The 15,447-nt window shown below is 39.6% G+C and overlaps 1 non-coding gene across 1 annotated transcript; it reads right to left on the bottom strand.

Moving 5' to 3' along the window:
- Positions 1–14,678: 14,678 nt before the first annotated feature.
- Positions 14,679–14,811, bottom strand: LOC129014781 (U8 small nucleolar RNA). The gene has a single exon (XR_008494316.1). It is a non-coding gene; the product is annotated as a U8 small nucleolar RNA (small nucleolar RNA).
- Positions 14,812–15,447: the final 636 nt, after the last annotated feature.

Genomic DNA, 15,447 nt, shown 5'->3' with positions numbered 1-15,447 from the left:
TTGGTTCTATTTTTGTTGTGCTTTTGTTGTTCTTAGTGTCATTATGAACTCATGGATTTAGCATTTTTGATACAGTTCAATTCATTGCTGTTCATCTTCTCCTCAATACTCAAATTGTCCCATTTTTGTCCAGTGGAAGACTACTGAGTTTTTCAGTTACCATGGCAATAGTATTCTTAATCAGCTCAGGCGGCTATAATGAAATACCATAGACTGGGTGGCTGAAACAGCAAAAATTTATGTCTCATAGTTATGGAGGCTGGGAAGTCCAAGATCAAGGTGCTGGTTGATTTAGTTCCCTTGAGAACTTCATTCCTGACAGAGAAAAGGAGAAAGAGAGAACAAAAATGTTCTTGTAAGGACACAAATCTCATTCATGAGGGCTCCACCCTCAAGACCTAATTACCTCCAAAGGCCCCACCTCCAAATACCATCACATGGGGGGTTAATTTAGGGTTACAGAAACATGCAGTCTATCAAAATCATCTTGAATAACTTCTTTGCTTTCTGATATGACAAGATATTCCAGGTCTATCTTGTACATTTTTCTTTTCTCTTCTTTTCTTTTCTTTCTTTTTCTCTTGTCTTCTCTTCTCTTTTCTTTGATAGTAGTACAGTAGTACAATCACAGCTCACTGCAGCTTTGAATTCCTGGGCTCAAGAAATCCTCCCATCTCAGCCTCCTGAGTAGCTATGAGTACAGGTACATGTCACCAGGCCTGGCTAATTAAAAAAAAAAAAAAACAAATTGTAGAGAGGGGAGCACCATCTCACTGTGTTGCCCAGGCTGGTCTCAAACTCCTTGCCCCAAGTGATCCTCCCACTTTGGCCTCCCAAAGTGTTGGGATTACAGGGGTGAGCCACTGCGCCTGGCCATCTTGTACATTTCTTACCATAGACCTGGAATCAGACATTTCTCCAAAAGGCTTTTTTCTTTCTTTTTACTGGGAAAGAAAACTCTGTAACCATAAGTGGAACCTATTATTTCTAGGACTTTACAGTGGACAGATGTTGAATATATGCATTTTTTTAAAAAAAGACAGTGTGAATTTATACTGACTCCAGGAAGAGGATATTAATAACTTCAACTATAAGGGCTAAAAGAGTAGACACAAATTCAAAAGGGACTTAGGAAGGTATTTAAGTTTTAGGGCAAACTGTCACAATAGCAACCACATATGAGGTTCAGTAATTATACTTTTAGTACAATTTGTGTCGGTAAATAGGTGTAAAAGTCTGCAATACAAAATTATCATTAGTACGCATTTACCAATCAATGAACATTTGTTTAAGGCCTACTGTATGCCACAGAATAAGCCACTTGGGAACATCAAGAGCAATAAAGAGAACCCTTTATCTAGAGGAGCTCACAGCCCAGTACAAGGGTTCAAACTTCAGCACCTGTGATGATTAGAAAAGAAATGGAAATGAGTTAAATGGGCCAGTGGAGTCTACAAACTACAGAACATATGGTCCACCGAATGGGGCAACTGCTACCCAGCTCCATCTGAATGCTGTCATTACAGAAAGCAGGCCCGGTGTTAGCATATTCCATTACTAAAGTACATCTCATTACTCCAGAGGCTAAGTATTCTCAGACGCAACAGCTTGTTTCCCCACAGGCAGATTCTAGAGAGAGGGCAAGGTAGAAGCTGCAATGTCTTTTAAGGCCTAGCCTAGGAAGTCCCACTCCATCATTTCTGTAGCTTAGGCTGCTATAACTAAACACCACAGACTAGATAAATGATAGGCATTTATCTGTCACAGTTCTAGAGACTGTAAAGTCCAAGACCAAGGTGCTGGCAGATTTAGTTCTTGGTGAGGTCCTTCTTCCTGGCTGTATCCTCACATGGCAGAGAGAAGAAGCCCTGCAGTCTCTTCCTTTTCTTATAAGGGCATCCATCCCAGTATATGGGCTCTCCTGTTATGACCACATCTAAACCTAACTACCTCACAAAGGACCCTCACCTTCTAATACCATCACATTGAGGGTGAGGACTTCGATGTATAAATTTTGGTAGACACAAACATTCAGTCCAAACAATCCTGTTGGTTTTAGGTCAGCCCTATTCATTGTGAGAGTGGACAAGATACTATGCAGCAGGGATCACTGGGGGCCATCCTGGAGACTACTACAAGCCTTAATTGAATTGCTTTAAATGTAGGGCTTCTTTCATTTTTCTTCTTGGTGTTTTGTTTTGTTTTGAGACAGGGTCTCACTCTGTCACCCAGGCTGGAGTGCAGTGGCACAATCATGGCTCACTTCAGCCTCAACCTCCTGGGCTCAAGCAGTCCTCCCACCCAAGCTTCCCAAGTAGCCAGGATGACAGGTGTATGCCACCACACCTGGCTAATTTTTTTTTTCTTTTTCTTTTCTTTTTTTAGTGGAGAAAAAGTCTCACTGTGTTGCTCAGGCGGGTCTCAAACTCCTGAGCTCAAGCAGTCCTCCAGCCTCAGCTCCCACCAAGTGTTGGGATTACAGGTGTGAGCCTGCACACCCAGCCTTACGCTTTTTCAAAGTTTACCTTGCTGTCCTCTCACACCCCTAATTATGAGGATAACAAAAACAACATCAAAAAAGGTAGAGAAGGCAAAAAGCTTTTTGTAATGGGTTTGTAGAGGCTCTCACCCTTTCGTCCCCATAATAAAAAAGTCTAAGTTATTCTCTGGGGCTTACAGGGAGAAGGATAGACAAGAAGGGTGCCCCTCATAACATTCTGAAGTAAAAATCAGTCTATAAGGTTGCTCCTTTTGTGCAGGTGTTGCTTAAGGCTGTTATTCCCCCAACTGGGTATACAACGTATAATCTCATAACAAAGATTCCATAATTTGAGCCTCCAGTGTCAGCCCTTCTCCCCTAGTCCTATCCTCCCCAACTTTCTCTGGAGCCCCGCACCTATCTTCTCTGGACTTTGGGTCTTCCTTCTTGGCAGCTGTGTTTTGGTCAGTGTTGTAGTTAACTTTCTCTTTAATCCCCAATTTATATGTAACATTTTAGTTAATGTCCATCTGTCACACTATTTGGCAGTTCACAGAGATAAATTAAGTAGAAAAAGAGAAAGAGATTGAGAGGGAGAGAGAGAGGGAGAAAGAACTGGAAATGGAGTTATTATGTGATTAGAAACGGGTAGGATGTTTCTCTTCAAGCACCTTTAACCCATACCCACATAATTGAAAACTAGTGAGTTGTCATGTTTGAACTACCCATGAAAGATAAGCCATTTCAAACCCATCATGTTAGAAGCCCGATCATTTTGCAAGTTGCAGGTACATGAATTCATCTGGGAAACGGGGTGCTATGGTGTGTGCCATGCCTCCAGCGATAGTGGTGAAGCTGTTAAAACTGAGCCAGGTGTCGCAATACAATGAAATGGAAACTGGGAGGTAAAAATTGCCTTGCAATACAACAGTCAAGGTTCTTAGATGTCAAATGCTGATTGAAGTCAGAAAGTCTGTCCATTTTCATTACAACCCAGAATGAGGGAGCTCCAAGCAAGCATTCCGGGTTGATGATACCTTGATGCCTAGTAAATGTATCAACACTCATCATCCTCCGAGAGTGGTAGCTGGGGGGTTCCTGGTGACATTTTCTTCTTTCTATGAGAGAGGGTGTCAACATGGTTTCCTCTGACACAGGAAAATGAGCTACAGGCATCTGAAATTTGAAAATAATTCATGGGAACAGTATTATTTACCTTTCATTGTGAGCAGCATTTATGGCTGCAGATAATTCAATCCAGGGATAAAGCCATGAAGACATTAGAGCTGGAGGAATTTGATAGGTTCCAAGTTGATGTTTCTATATTCAAGAAGAGCTGTGCCAATCCATGATTGACAGACAAGTGGGGGATTGATGGATAAGTCAACCATGTTGACACCCTCTCTCATAGAAAGAATAAAATGTCACCAGGAACCCCCCAGCTACCACTCCCGGAGGATGATGAGTGTTGATACATTTACTAGGCATCAAGGTATCATCAACCCGGAATGCTTGCTTGGAGCTCCCTCATTCTGGGTTGTAATGAAAATGGACAGACTTTCTGACTTCAATCAGCATTTGACAATTTTTTTTTTTTTTTTTTTTTTTTTTTTTTTGTGGCAGGATTTCACCCTGTCACCCTGGCTGGAGTGCAGTGATGTGATCTCAGCTCACTGTGACCTCTGCCTCCCAGGTTCAAGCGATTCTCCTGCCTCAGCCTCCCTAGTAGCTGATATTACAGGTGCGCATCGCCATGCAAGACTAATTTATTTTTATATTTTTGGTAGAGATGGGGTTTCACCATGTTGGCCAGGCTGGTCTTGAACTCCTGACCTCAAGTGATCCACCTGCCTCGGCCTCCCAGAGTGCTGGGATTACAGGCGTGAGCCACTGTGCCCAACCTCAATTGTGCTTTGTGTTTTTTTTGTTGTTTTGTTTTCTATTTTTTGTTTTTTAAAAACCTCTTATTCAAGTACATAAGCAGAGGCATTTAAAGTTTGTGTTATGGGCTGAAAAGAATGTCCAGAATAAACTCTTGGTTGAAAAGGAAGATATGAAAAATACAGAAATAAGATACGCACAAAGGGAATGATTCAGAAGTGGACTATTTTAAGAAGGGATCCAGATCTGCCACTCAGCTGCAAAGAAGCAGATTCAGAGTTAGCAAGCTGGAGTCAGAGCCTAAAGTGTCTGCCAAGCCAGGAAGAGATTGGCAGTCCAAGTAAATGGACCAAAGTTTGAAACCAGTGAGTCTAAACAAACTGGTTAAGGTTAGCACCTCACAGCAGGGAAACCAAGGAGATGGGCAGAGAGCCGACAGATCCAGGGACTATTTCCCAAGCCTCAGCACAGAGGGGCAAATTCCACACTGCCAGGTTAATAGTTTACCGCTGATCCAAAACAAAACTAGCTACTTTGTCCCTCAAGTCTGATATATTTTGCCTGGGAATGGACACACAGGCCAGTTGTGACCTGGCCTGCATCCATTCATGCCATCTCATCTCCCAGCTCACATTTTACTCTTCAGCAGGAGCTAGCTTCTGTTTGCCCAGTGTGCTACTAAAGTGCTATTTATTCTTCTTGAAGGTCCTAATCCTTCTTACCTTCCCAGAATGCTCATCTTTCCATACTCAGCTCAGGAGTTACTTTCTAAGTGAAGCCTCTGTAAACATAACACACACTCACACACCAACAACACACACACACACAGCCACACTCACCCACATACCACCACCACCGAAACACTATATGCACCACACACACACACACACACTTAGACATGCGACATACTTATACACCAATGACACATACCACACACTCATACACTCAAACACACACCATGAAAATTAAGAACCCTTTCGTCAGTACTAGCAATGTAAGTCGACATGCCTCTACTGTTATACACATCATACAATTCTAAACAGTATTTTCTTATAATTATTTGAAGAAATTGCACCCAATTAGAACATTTCAAGTGGTGTAAATTCTAAAGTGGTATGCAACCATTGCTTAACCCAACCCCATTTTTACCCTCCCCACCCATAGCCCCAAGAAATGTCATAATTCTAGGATTTTGAGAAAATGTCAGTTCAAAATCTTTTATAGGTGAGTAGAGGGAAGCCACAAACTACTGACATCTTCTGATATAATCAGAAAGATTTCCTTTCTGTTCCTTTGGTTCAAGTAAAAAGAGAACAATCTCAGTCACATATACAAATATATCAGTAGGAAATGCCATGATTACATTTCCCCTTAGAGAAGAGAAGAGGTGCTTGGCCTCTGACTCACTTCTTTTTAACCTTAGCTCTTCATCCTGGGAAACTTTGATATTTCCAACATGACACCAATTATCTCCTTAGCAACTATCTCAAATAGGAGCAGATTTACTTCCTCTCTAATAAAGATTATGTTACTTCTTTCTTGAAAAAAGCAAGCATTCCTTTGTAAGTATAAACCCAATCGTAATAGAAGATGATTTTAAAAAATAAACATAAGTAAATATGTGATTTTACAACAGGAGTCCCTCTAAGCTGAAATCTAATTATAGCACATAAGAAATAGCTAGTCTATGGACGAAGTCAGCTATGAAATAGCCATAAAATGGCCAAAAAGCAGGAGGAGCGGCAGACAATAAAATAAAAGCAGGGGGCTGGCTGTGGTGGCTCACGTCCGTAGTCCCAACACTTTGGGAGGGCAAGGCAGGTGGATGGCTTGAGCCCAGGAGTTCAAGACCAACCTACACAATATGCGGAACACCGTTTCTACAAAAAATACAAAAATTAGCCGGTTGTGGTGGTGCATGCCTCTGGTACCAACTACTCCAGCTACTTGGGAGGCTAAGGTGGGAGGATCATTTGAGCCTGGGAGGTCAAGGCTGCAGTGAGCTGAGATCGTGCCACTGCACTCCAGCCTGGGCATCAAGGTGAAACCCTGTCTTAAAAAAAAAAAAAAAAAAAAAAGAAGAAGAAGAAGAAGAAGAAGAACAGCAGGGGGCCTCAGTAATTGGTCCTGGAATTATCTAAAAAGCTGTCTTACCATTAATGTGGAATTTCACTGTTTCAACTGGAAGGAAAATGAAGATATTATATCCTCTCACTTCATTCAGGGTTGCCCTGAGAGCAAGCTCTTTCTTTCTTTTTTTTTCTTTTTTTTCTGATGGAGTCTTGCTCTGTCGCCCAGGCTGGAGTATAGTGGTGTGATCTCAGCTCACTACAAGCTCTGCCCCCTGGGTTCACGCCATTCTCCTGCCTCAGCCTCCCGAGTAGCTGGGACTACAGGCGCCCGCCACCATGCTCGGCTAATTTTTGTATTTTCAGTAGAGAGAGGGTTTTGCCATGTTGGCCAGGCTGGTCTCGAACTCCTGAAGTTAAGTGATCCACCTGCCTTGGCTCCCAAAGTGCTGAAATTATAGGCATGAGCCACCGTGCCCAGCCAGGACTTTTAGCTTATGAGAAGAAAAACAAACATTGTAAATCAAGAGGTAAAAACAAATTTTAAATCTGAACTGGGGCCAGGTGCAGTGGCTCACGCCTGTAATCCCAGCACTTTGGGAGGCCACAGCGGGCAGATCACTTGAGGTCAGGAGTTTGACACCAGCCTGGCCAACATGGTGAAACCCGTCTCTATTAAAAATACAAAATTAGGCATGATGGTGCATGCCTGTAATCCCACCTACTTGGGAGGCTGAGGCAGGAGAATCACTTGAACCCGAGAGGCAGAGGTTGCGGTGAGCCGAGATCATGCCATTGCACTCCAGCCTGGGCAACAAGAGCGAAACCCCGTCTCAATAAAAAAATCTGAATTGGAAAGGTATCAATAAACTCAGAATTTTTCTCTTTTTAAGAAACAATAGTACCCAGATCTGACCTCTGAAAAGCTCTACAAGAAAAAAAAAAAACCCTAGATAACCCAGACTGCATTCTCTAACTATATCTTCTAACAAAAAGTAAATGAGATTCCTTATAAAAGTGGTTTCCAAACTAGGGGCTGACTATTCCCAAAACAAGCCTGTGAAAGCTCACTGCCGAGAAGCCAGCAAGCTATCAGAGACAGGAGTGGGCTCATGTCAAAAGGAGAAAGGAGCAAACTTGAATGGCTCCCACTGGATGGAGATGAAACAATTTAAGCATCAAAAAGACTAATGACTGCAAAGGACTAAATGATATACATACACATACATACATCTATAAGTTCTTAAGAATATAAAATCAATCTCACTGGACACTTACGGAGATCTCTAAGGTACCAACTCTTTATTCTGAAAACTGACCTATGAAGAGAAACAATCAAGCATTTATCCTGCCTTGAGAAACAAATTCTATTTTAGGATAACCAAATAGTTGATCAGGGAAAGCTCTTCTGTAAGAAAACTTCCAACTACAAATAGAAAGGAAATTACAGAATAAGAATATTATCATTTTGCATCTCTAAAGGATTACTACATGTACACAATAATCGATTGATGTTAAAACTATTAAATAAAAGAGTGATGAGTTTGGCTCACAGATGAGGGTATGAAGAAAAAAAAGAGTGATGGGAATATTTATAATAAGGCCGACAACATTTGACTCCAGTGATCAACTTTAACCCCTCTAATAGAGGCATATAATGTTTAGTTGTCTCGCTTTCTATGAAGCAATAGGAAAAATACAGCACCAACTATGAAAAATTCCTATTTCTCCAAGCCATCCCCGCAAAAAAAGCACTGAACCAAGGGTCCACATATAAGCAGCCATGTGCAAGAAAGGAAAGGCAGGTGATAAAGGACTCTGTTAAATAACACCAAAAGGGTGCAATAAAGCTTCTGATGTTCCCATTTGGGCCAAGACAAGGGACAATTTGTAACAAATAAATGACACTAAAAAAAAGAGACCAGGAATTAACAGACTTAAGGATCACATTATCTAAACACAATCCTGGCTCAAAGAAAAATTACAAAATGACATGTATGAAACCATCAAGAAAATCTGAACACTAACTGGGTATTAGATGATATTCAGGAACTACTGTTGAATGTATTGGGAGTGATAATGAAATTGTCGTTATACATTTTTCTAAGCCTTTTCTGTTAGAAAAATATATTTGCTAATAAAATGATATTATTTTATTTAAAATACTCCAGCAAGAGGCCGGGCACGGTGGCTCACACCTGTAATCCCAACACTTTGGGAGGCCGAGGCAGGCGGATCACGAGGTCAGGAGATTGAGACCATCCTGGCTAACATGGTGAAACCTCATCTCTACTAAAAATATAAAAAAAATTAGCTGGGTGTGGTGGCGGGCGCCTGTAGTCCCAGCTACTCAGGAGGCTGAGGCAGGAGAATGGCATGAACCTGGGAGGCAGAGCTTGCAGTGAGCTGAGATCGTGCCACTGCACTCCAGCCTGGGCTACAGAGCGAGACTCTGCCTCAAAAAAAAAAAAAAAAAAAAAAAAAAAAAATCCCATCTCTACTGAAAATACAAAAAATTAGCCGGGTGCGGTGGCGGGCGCCTGTAGTCCCAGCTACTCTGGAGGCTGAGGCAGGAGAACGGCGTGAACCCGGGAGGCGGAGCATGCAGTGAGCTGAGATCGCACCACTGCACTCCAGCCTGGGTGACAGAGGGAGATGCCGTCTCAAAAAAAAAAAAAAAAAAAAGAAACAGGCACTATACCAGGTATCTCACATATTTACCACATTCAAAGTGGAATAATTACCAAAAATCTATGAAGTAGTTATCTCATCCCCATCCCAATTTTATAGATGAGGAAACTGCGGCTCAGCAATTAAAGTAATTGGCCCAGAAAGCAGATCTTTGATCCACACCCAGGTCTGTCTGAATCCTAAACCTATGCCATTTCCTTGTTCCACCCACCCTCCCCAGGAAACAGAGAATGAGAAAAAGATAATCATTTGTCCGAGTCTTATAGGCAACCGGAACCCAGAGCCTTCTAACACTTGATCTATGGTGCTTTCTACCTGGTATGTTGCTTCTATAAAAAGCAAGGACACTTCCTTCCATCGGGAGTTTATAAATCATAATTAATCTCATTAGATTATAAATAACATCATAGGGAAGCTACGTGCTACATGAGGGACAGATAAGGGCGGCCAAGGGAAACTTTGAGGAAGTATAACTAAATTAATACACAGGAATCAGGGTTGAAGTATTTTATAACCAATACTCAAAACAGTAACAGTCAGCCTGGCGCAGTGGCTCACTCCTGTAATCCTAACACTTTGGGAGTCAGAGATGGGAGAATCATTTGAGCCCAGGAGTTGGAAACCAGCCTGGGCAACATAGTGAGAGACCTTGTCTTTACGAAAATAAAAAAAAGAACAGTTAATAAAGTTTCCAGGAGTAGCTTAGATAATCCCAGAATTGTATTTATATTAGGAGAAGGGCTATTTTTAAATATTCTAAAATTTATAATTGGAATGCCCATAAAAATTGCCTATGAGTAGAGTCATCATTATGTCAGAAAAATTTATGATAATTATTTAGGACTCTGCTTTTGATAAGTATGTATGCTGTAACTACTTAATAAAGTCATGAAAAAAAATTTTAAAATATAAATGTTACTTACCTATCCCAGTTTGCAGCTATCCACAAATGCTGGATTAGCAATTGGAACTAGAATAAAAAATGTAAGTGCAAAAAAAGAAAAAATTAAAATATTTAAGTCATGAAACACACAAAGTGACAGCAAAGTTAACAGCTCAGATCTTTATAAAAAGGAAATTTATGCTGTATACCAAAAATGATATTTACTAAATTACAAAGGCACTTGTATATGAATAAGATTAAAATAAAAACGAAGAACAGTACTTTTAGTTTCTCCTACCACTTTATATTCTCTAAATGACTGCTCTTACCTGATAGACACACGCCGACTATCAAAAAAAGTAACCTTAATACTATCCTGGAAGCAAGGGAACTTAAATTTTTTTCAAGCCAATTCCCAAATGAGGGCCCACTACAGAAAACACCTCTGAACCACTGTAATTCCTTTCTGAGGATGACTCCAAACACTCTGCCAATCGATGCTAAACATGAGCCAAAAGAAACAAAAAACAAAAAAACTCTGACAAATTCCCATGAGCTTACCAATGGACCAAGATAGTCCAAAAAGTAATATTCCCAGAGGATAGGAGAAAAATGTCTTAGGGGGTTGATGTCTGCCTTCAATGTCACAGCAGAAACCTTGCAGGTTACCAGATGACCCAGTAAAGGAACCAACACTGCCAACCCATTCCACATGGGCAGTTCATTCCAGTCACTAATGAGAAGGGAAAAGGTCTGTCTTATGATATCACATTTTTTTTTGTTTTTTGTTTTTTGTTTTGAGATGGAGTTTTGCTCTTTTTGCCCAGGCTGGAGTGCAATGGCATGATCACAGCTCACTGAAACTTCTGGCTCCTGGGTTCAAGTGATTCTCCTGTCTCAGCCTCCCAAGTAGCTAGGATTACAGGAGTGCGCCACCACGCCCTGCTAATTTTGTATTTTTAGTAGAGATGGGGTTTCGCCATGTTGGCCAGGCTGGTTTCAAACTGCTGACCTCAGGTGATCCACCCGCCTCAGCCTCCCAAAGTACTGGGATTACAGGCGTTCATTCCAGTCACTGATGAGAAGGTAAAAGGTCTGTCTTATGATATCATGCCCAGCCTGATTTCACATATTTTTAAAAAATCTTACAAGTTAACATAAAATGGAAATCTGAGTATTACAAACAACAACAACAACAACAGAAAGTTCAAAATCACTGTCTACTCTTATCTACTTTAAGACATAAGGATTAAGCAGAGGATAATTTGCATAAACCTAAAATCATGATAAATCAGTTTTTTCATGGTAGTTAAATCAAATTGCTATTTTAGCACTTGTTTGAGCCTCTATAAAAACACAAATTTAAAGGCATAAGTCATGTCACAGAGGCCTACCAGTGGGGAATGGAGGAGCCTGGTGGCCACCTCCTGGTGACTAGCCACCACGCACAAACAGCAAAGGAGATTAAGCTTGGTTCAGGAGGTTCCCAAGCTCTTCTCAGTGGAGTCGATCTGTGAGCATACTTGTTACAAAAAGTCATTCCAATCTTGGTCTTTCAGAAATTATAACTTATCCATTGCCAAGGAAAGAAAATAACAGAAGTATGATGATGAGAAAAACAACTGCTGGAAACATTACATGAGAAATAAACACAGAATTACAACAGCTAAGATGAGGACAAAGAAAACATTACACTGTCAAAACCAAAAATACTCCAAAGATGACACTACTTCTATTTGTCCTTCTATACTCCTCATCTCTTTATCTATCCATGGAAACTTTTTAACCACTTCAGTGGAAAACTATGCCTTCAAACCAAGCAGATGTCTAAAGCAGAATTGTCCCACAACCTAGACTATAACAAAATGCAAAGTTCAATACAACTGGAGTAAAAGACAAAAAAGCCTTTGTATAAATAAATCAACTCTCAGATATTGAGAAAAGCACAAACCACACAGTTATTAAAAAGTTCCAATGAAATTACTGTAAAAAATACAAGGATAACATGATAGCTAAAATCACCTGAAATTCCTACCTCCAAATCCCTATTAAAAAAAGGGCAAAATCTAGGAAATGTGATACCCCCTAAAATTTTTTGCTAACATATTGTTTGCTGATCTCAATCTTTAGACAAAGAAATTGTAAATATAATTCCCTAAGTAATTCAAAGAAGAAAAAGGAAATAGTATTTCCCGGTAATAATTCTCTAGGTTTGCATAAATAGACCTGCTTGGCACTGAAAGCACTATTAATATTTTGCTTCACTTTGGTCTTTCAAAAACGTCCTTCTCCACAGGTTTTTTTGGTTGTTTTTATCGGTAATTAAGTTGACTGATATAAATCCTCAGCTGGTTTATTTAAACCTAAATATATTTTAAATTTACTTCAAATCATAGATTCTACTCTAGCCACAATGAATAATTTTCCCCAAATTGAGTTTAACAGCTTAAAATATAATTTGTGAAAAAAAACAGTTTAAGGTATGTAAAAATTTCTGACTTTCACCCTAAATAAGATTTTCATTAGCTCAACAGAAACGTAATAATTATCCCTTAAGTGTCTCCACTCCCACACCATCTCCACAGTCATGAACCACCTAGTCCCGTTCTCAAATGTCCTGGTCCCACCAATAGAATCCCAATCCTTCCTTGTTGTCCCCAACCCTGTGCACCTACACCTGCCATAAATGGTGGAAATTCAACCAGCTCTATGAAGGGAAGGGAGGAGACCCCCCCACCCACTCTACAGGAAAACTTGCCCAGATCTACAGGAACCTCTGTACCCACAAGAGGACAGGGCAGCCCAGACTCAGCTGAGAAATGTCAACAGCTGGCACAAATGAATTACAGATTATTTACAATTCACATAACACTGCCCCAAGAATATAACCAACTGTCAAGACAAAATAAATTTAGTTATTCACATACAAATATTCCGTTTGTGAATAAATTTCATATTTGTATCTGTATACGAAGAGTCTACATGTTCGATAACTCCTTTACGATCCTACCTGAAAATGCTGGTAGATGCAATATTTTTGCATCAAATTTAACCGATGGTGGTTGTTTCATTATCTGTGGTTAAAAAAAAAAAAAAAACTTTTGAGGCAATTTTTAAGATGGATATCTGTCTCCTTATATGTCCCTTATATCAGATAATAAATCAATGAGGACAAAAAAAGAATGTGTAAAATTTGTTACCAAAAAGAATAAGAACGATGCCTTTTCAGATTAAAACATACATATGTAGATAATAATTTATTTTTAAAAATAATTTCAATTGATATCTGTAATAAAATAAAGCTTCAAAGAAAAAATTCACCCCATCTTGGCTTACTTTTTAGATAATTTAACTCTAATTAGAAATTCAGTCTTTCAACAAATATCTATTGGGTACCTGCCAAGGTAAGGCTCTATGCCAAGTGCTAAGGGGGATACAAAAATATAAAACACACAATCCTATTTTCAGAGAGCTGACATTCTGGTTGGGAAGATGAGACAAACATTTGATAAACAACAAAATATTTCCCAATTCAAAAGAGGTAGGACATAACTACAGACAAAACCCTGGACAGAAAGAATTTTTTTTGTAAATAGTAGTTTAGAGAATACAGCAAGCATTTTACTTGATATAGTTGGGACCGGGTTTACAGAAGAGGTAGAAGGTGGGTTGAGGTCTTGAAGGATGGCTAGAACTTTATGGTTATATCAGAGAAGACACCATTCAAGGAAGCCATAATAGCATGAATTGGAAAGTGCACAATTCTTTGAGAAATGTGAAGAAACCATGTAGTTGGATCCATGAGCTTAGGACAGCCAGATACTGCATCTTGAGACTTTTATTTAAAAATTCAACCATCATTTCTATACCTAACTTCTGCAAAACTTCTATATGTAATATTTTTAAAACCTTTACTAATTAAGTACCCAGCATTACTGTATTTACTGTAGGATTCTTACTAAAATGCATATTCTCATTCTAATCTAATAATCCAAATTCATAATCTCATTCGAATCATGAGAAACCCTTAGACAAACCTAAATTAAGGGACATTCTTCAAAACACCCAACCAGTTACTCTTCAAAGTGTCAAGGACTTGAGTCATATGTTTTATAACATGTATTACAAAAACATACAAAGGCCAGGCGCGGTGGCTCACACCTGTAATCCCAGCACTTTGGGAGGCCTAGGCAGGTGGATCATGAGGTCAGGAGTTCAAGACCAGCCTGGCCAACATGGTAAAACCCCATCTCTACTAAAACTACAAAACTTAGCCATGTCCAGTGGCAGGTGCCTGTAATCCTAGCTACTCAGGAGGCTGAGGCAGGAGAATAGCTTGAACCCGGTCAGCAGAGGTTGCAGTGAGCTGAGATCACGCCACTACACTCCAGCCTGGGTGACAGAGTGAGACTCTGTCTCAAAAAAACAAAACAAACAAACAAAAAAGACAAACTGTCAAGGTCATGAAAGGCAAGAAAAGTCTGAGAAATTCTGACAAAACCATGAAAGACTACGACAGACTGTACGAGACTAAGGAGGCATAACAACTAACTGTAATGTGGGATCCTGGAACAAAAAAAAAAGGACATTAGAGGCAACTGGTAAAATTCAAATAAATTTGGTAGTTTAGTTAACAGCACTATACTCATGTTTTATTTTTCCCTTTTCAGGAAGAATACGAAAGGAGCAATCAGGGTATTGCATGACATCATTATACAGAGATATGAATCAAGTATCATGCAACTCCAACTACCACATTCTACTGCCCTCCAAAAGGAGGAACAGGTAAGGATTATCCTGCCTGACTAACACTATACCAATGCTAATTCCCAGGTTTTGCTAACTATACTATAGACCTATAAGATGTGAACATTAAGAGCAGCTGGGCAAAAGGTATACAGGAATTCTCAACTATTTTTTAATCTTTTCTCTAAGATTAAAAGTAGTTTAAAATCAAAAGTTAAACACAAAAATTTCCACTGATGAAGGCTTCCCATAAACTATCAAATATGGTTATAAAAGGAAAAAAAGAAACATAAAATATTGTGTAAAGCAAGCTTGTCCAACCCGCAGCCCATGGGCTGCATGCGGCCCAAGACGGCTTTGAATATGGCCCAACACAAATTCATAAACTCTCTTAAAACATTGTAAGAATTTTTTTTCAATTTTTTTTTGTTTGTTTTTTAGTTCATCAGCTATCGTTAGTGTATTTTATGTGTGGCCCAAGACAATTCTTCCAGTGAGGCCCAGGAAAGCCAAAAGACTGGACACCCCTGGGAAAGATATCACAAATTGTTCTAGAAAGCCCATTTTGAAAATGTGCCAACGCACATTAATGTTAGCATAATAAAGTTACACTGCCAGACATATGAACTCACAAAAAGAATTAGCTCCATTATAAAAAATAGCTAAATAATCTATATAAAATGCTGTCTATCTAGAAA

This window comes from Pongo pygmaeus, chromosome 16 (genome assembly GCF_028885625.2).
Source record: "Pongo pygmaeus isolate AG05252 chromosome 16, NHGRI_mPonPyg2-v2.0_pri, whole genome shotgun sequence".
NCBI classification, from domain to species: domain Eukaryota; kingdom Metazoa; phylum Chordata; class Mammalia; order Primates; family Hominidae; genus Pongo; species Pongo pygmaeus.
Note: the sequence above shows the minus strand (reverse complement) of the source record. Positions and strands in the feature narration are given on the sequence as shown.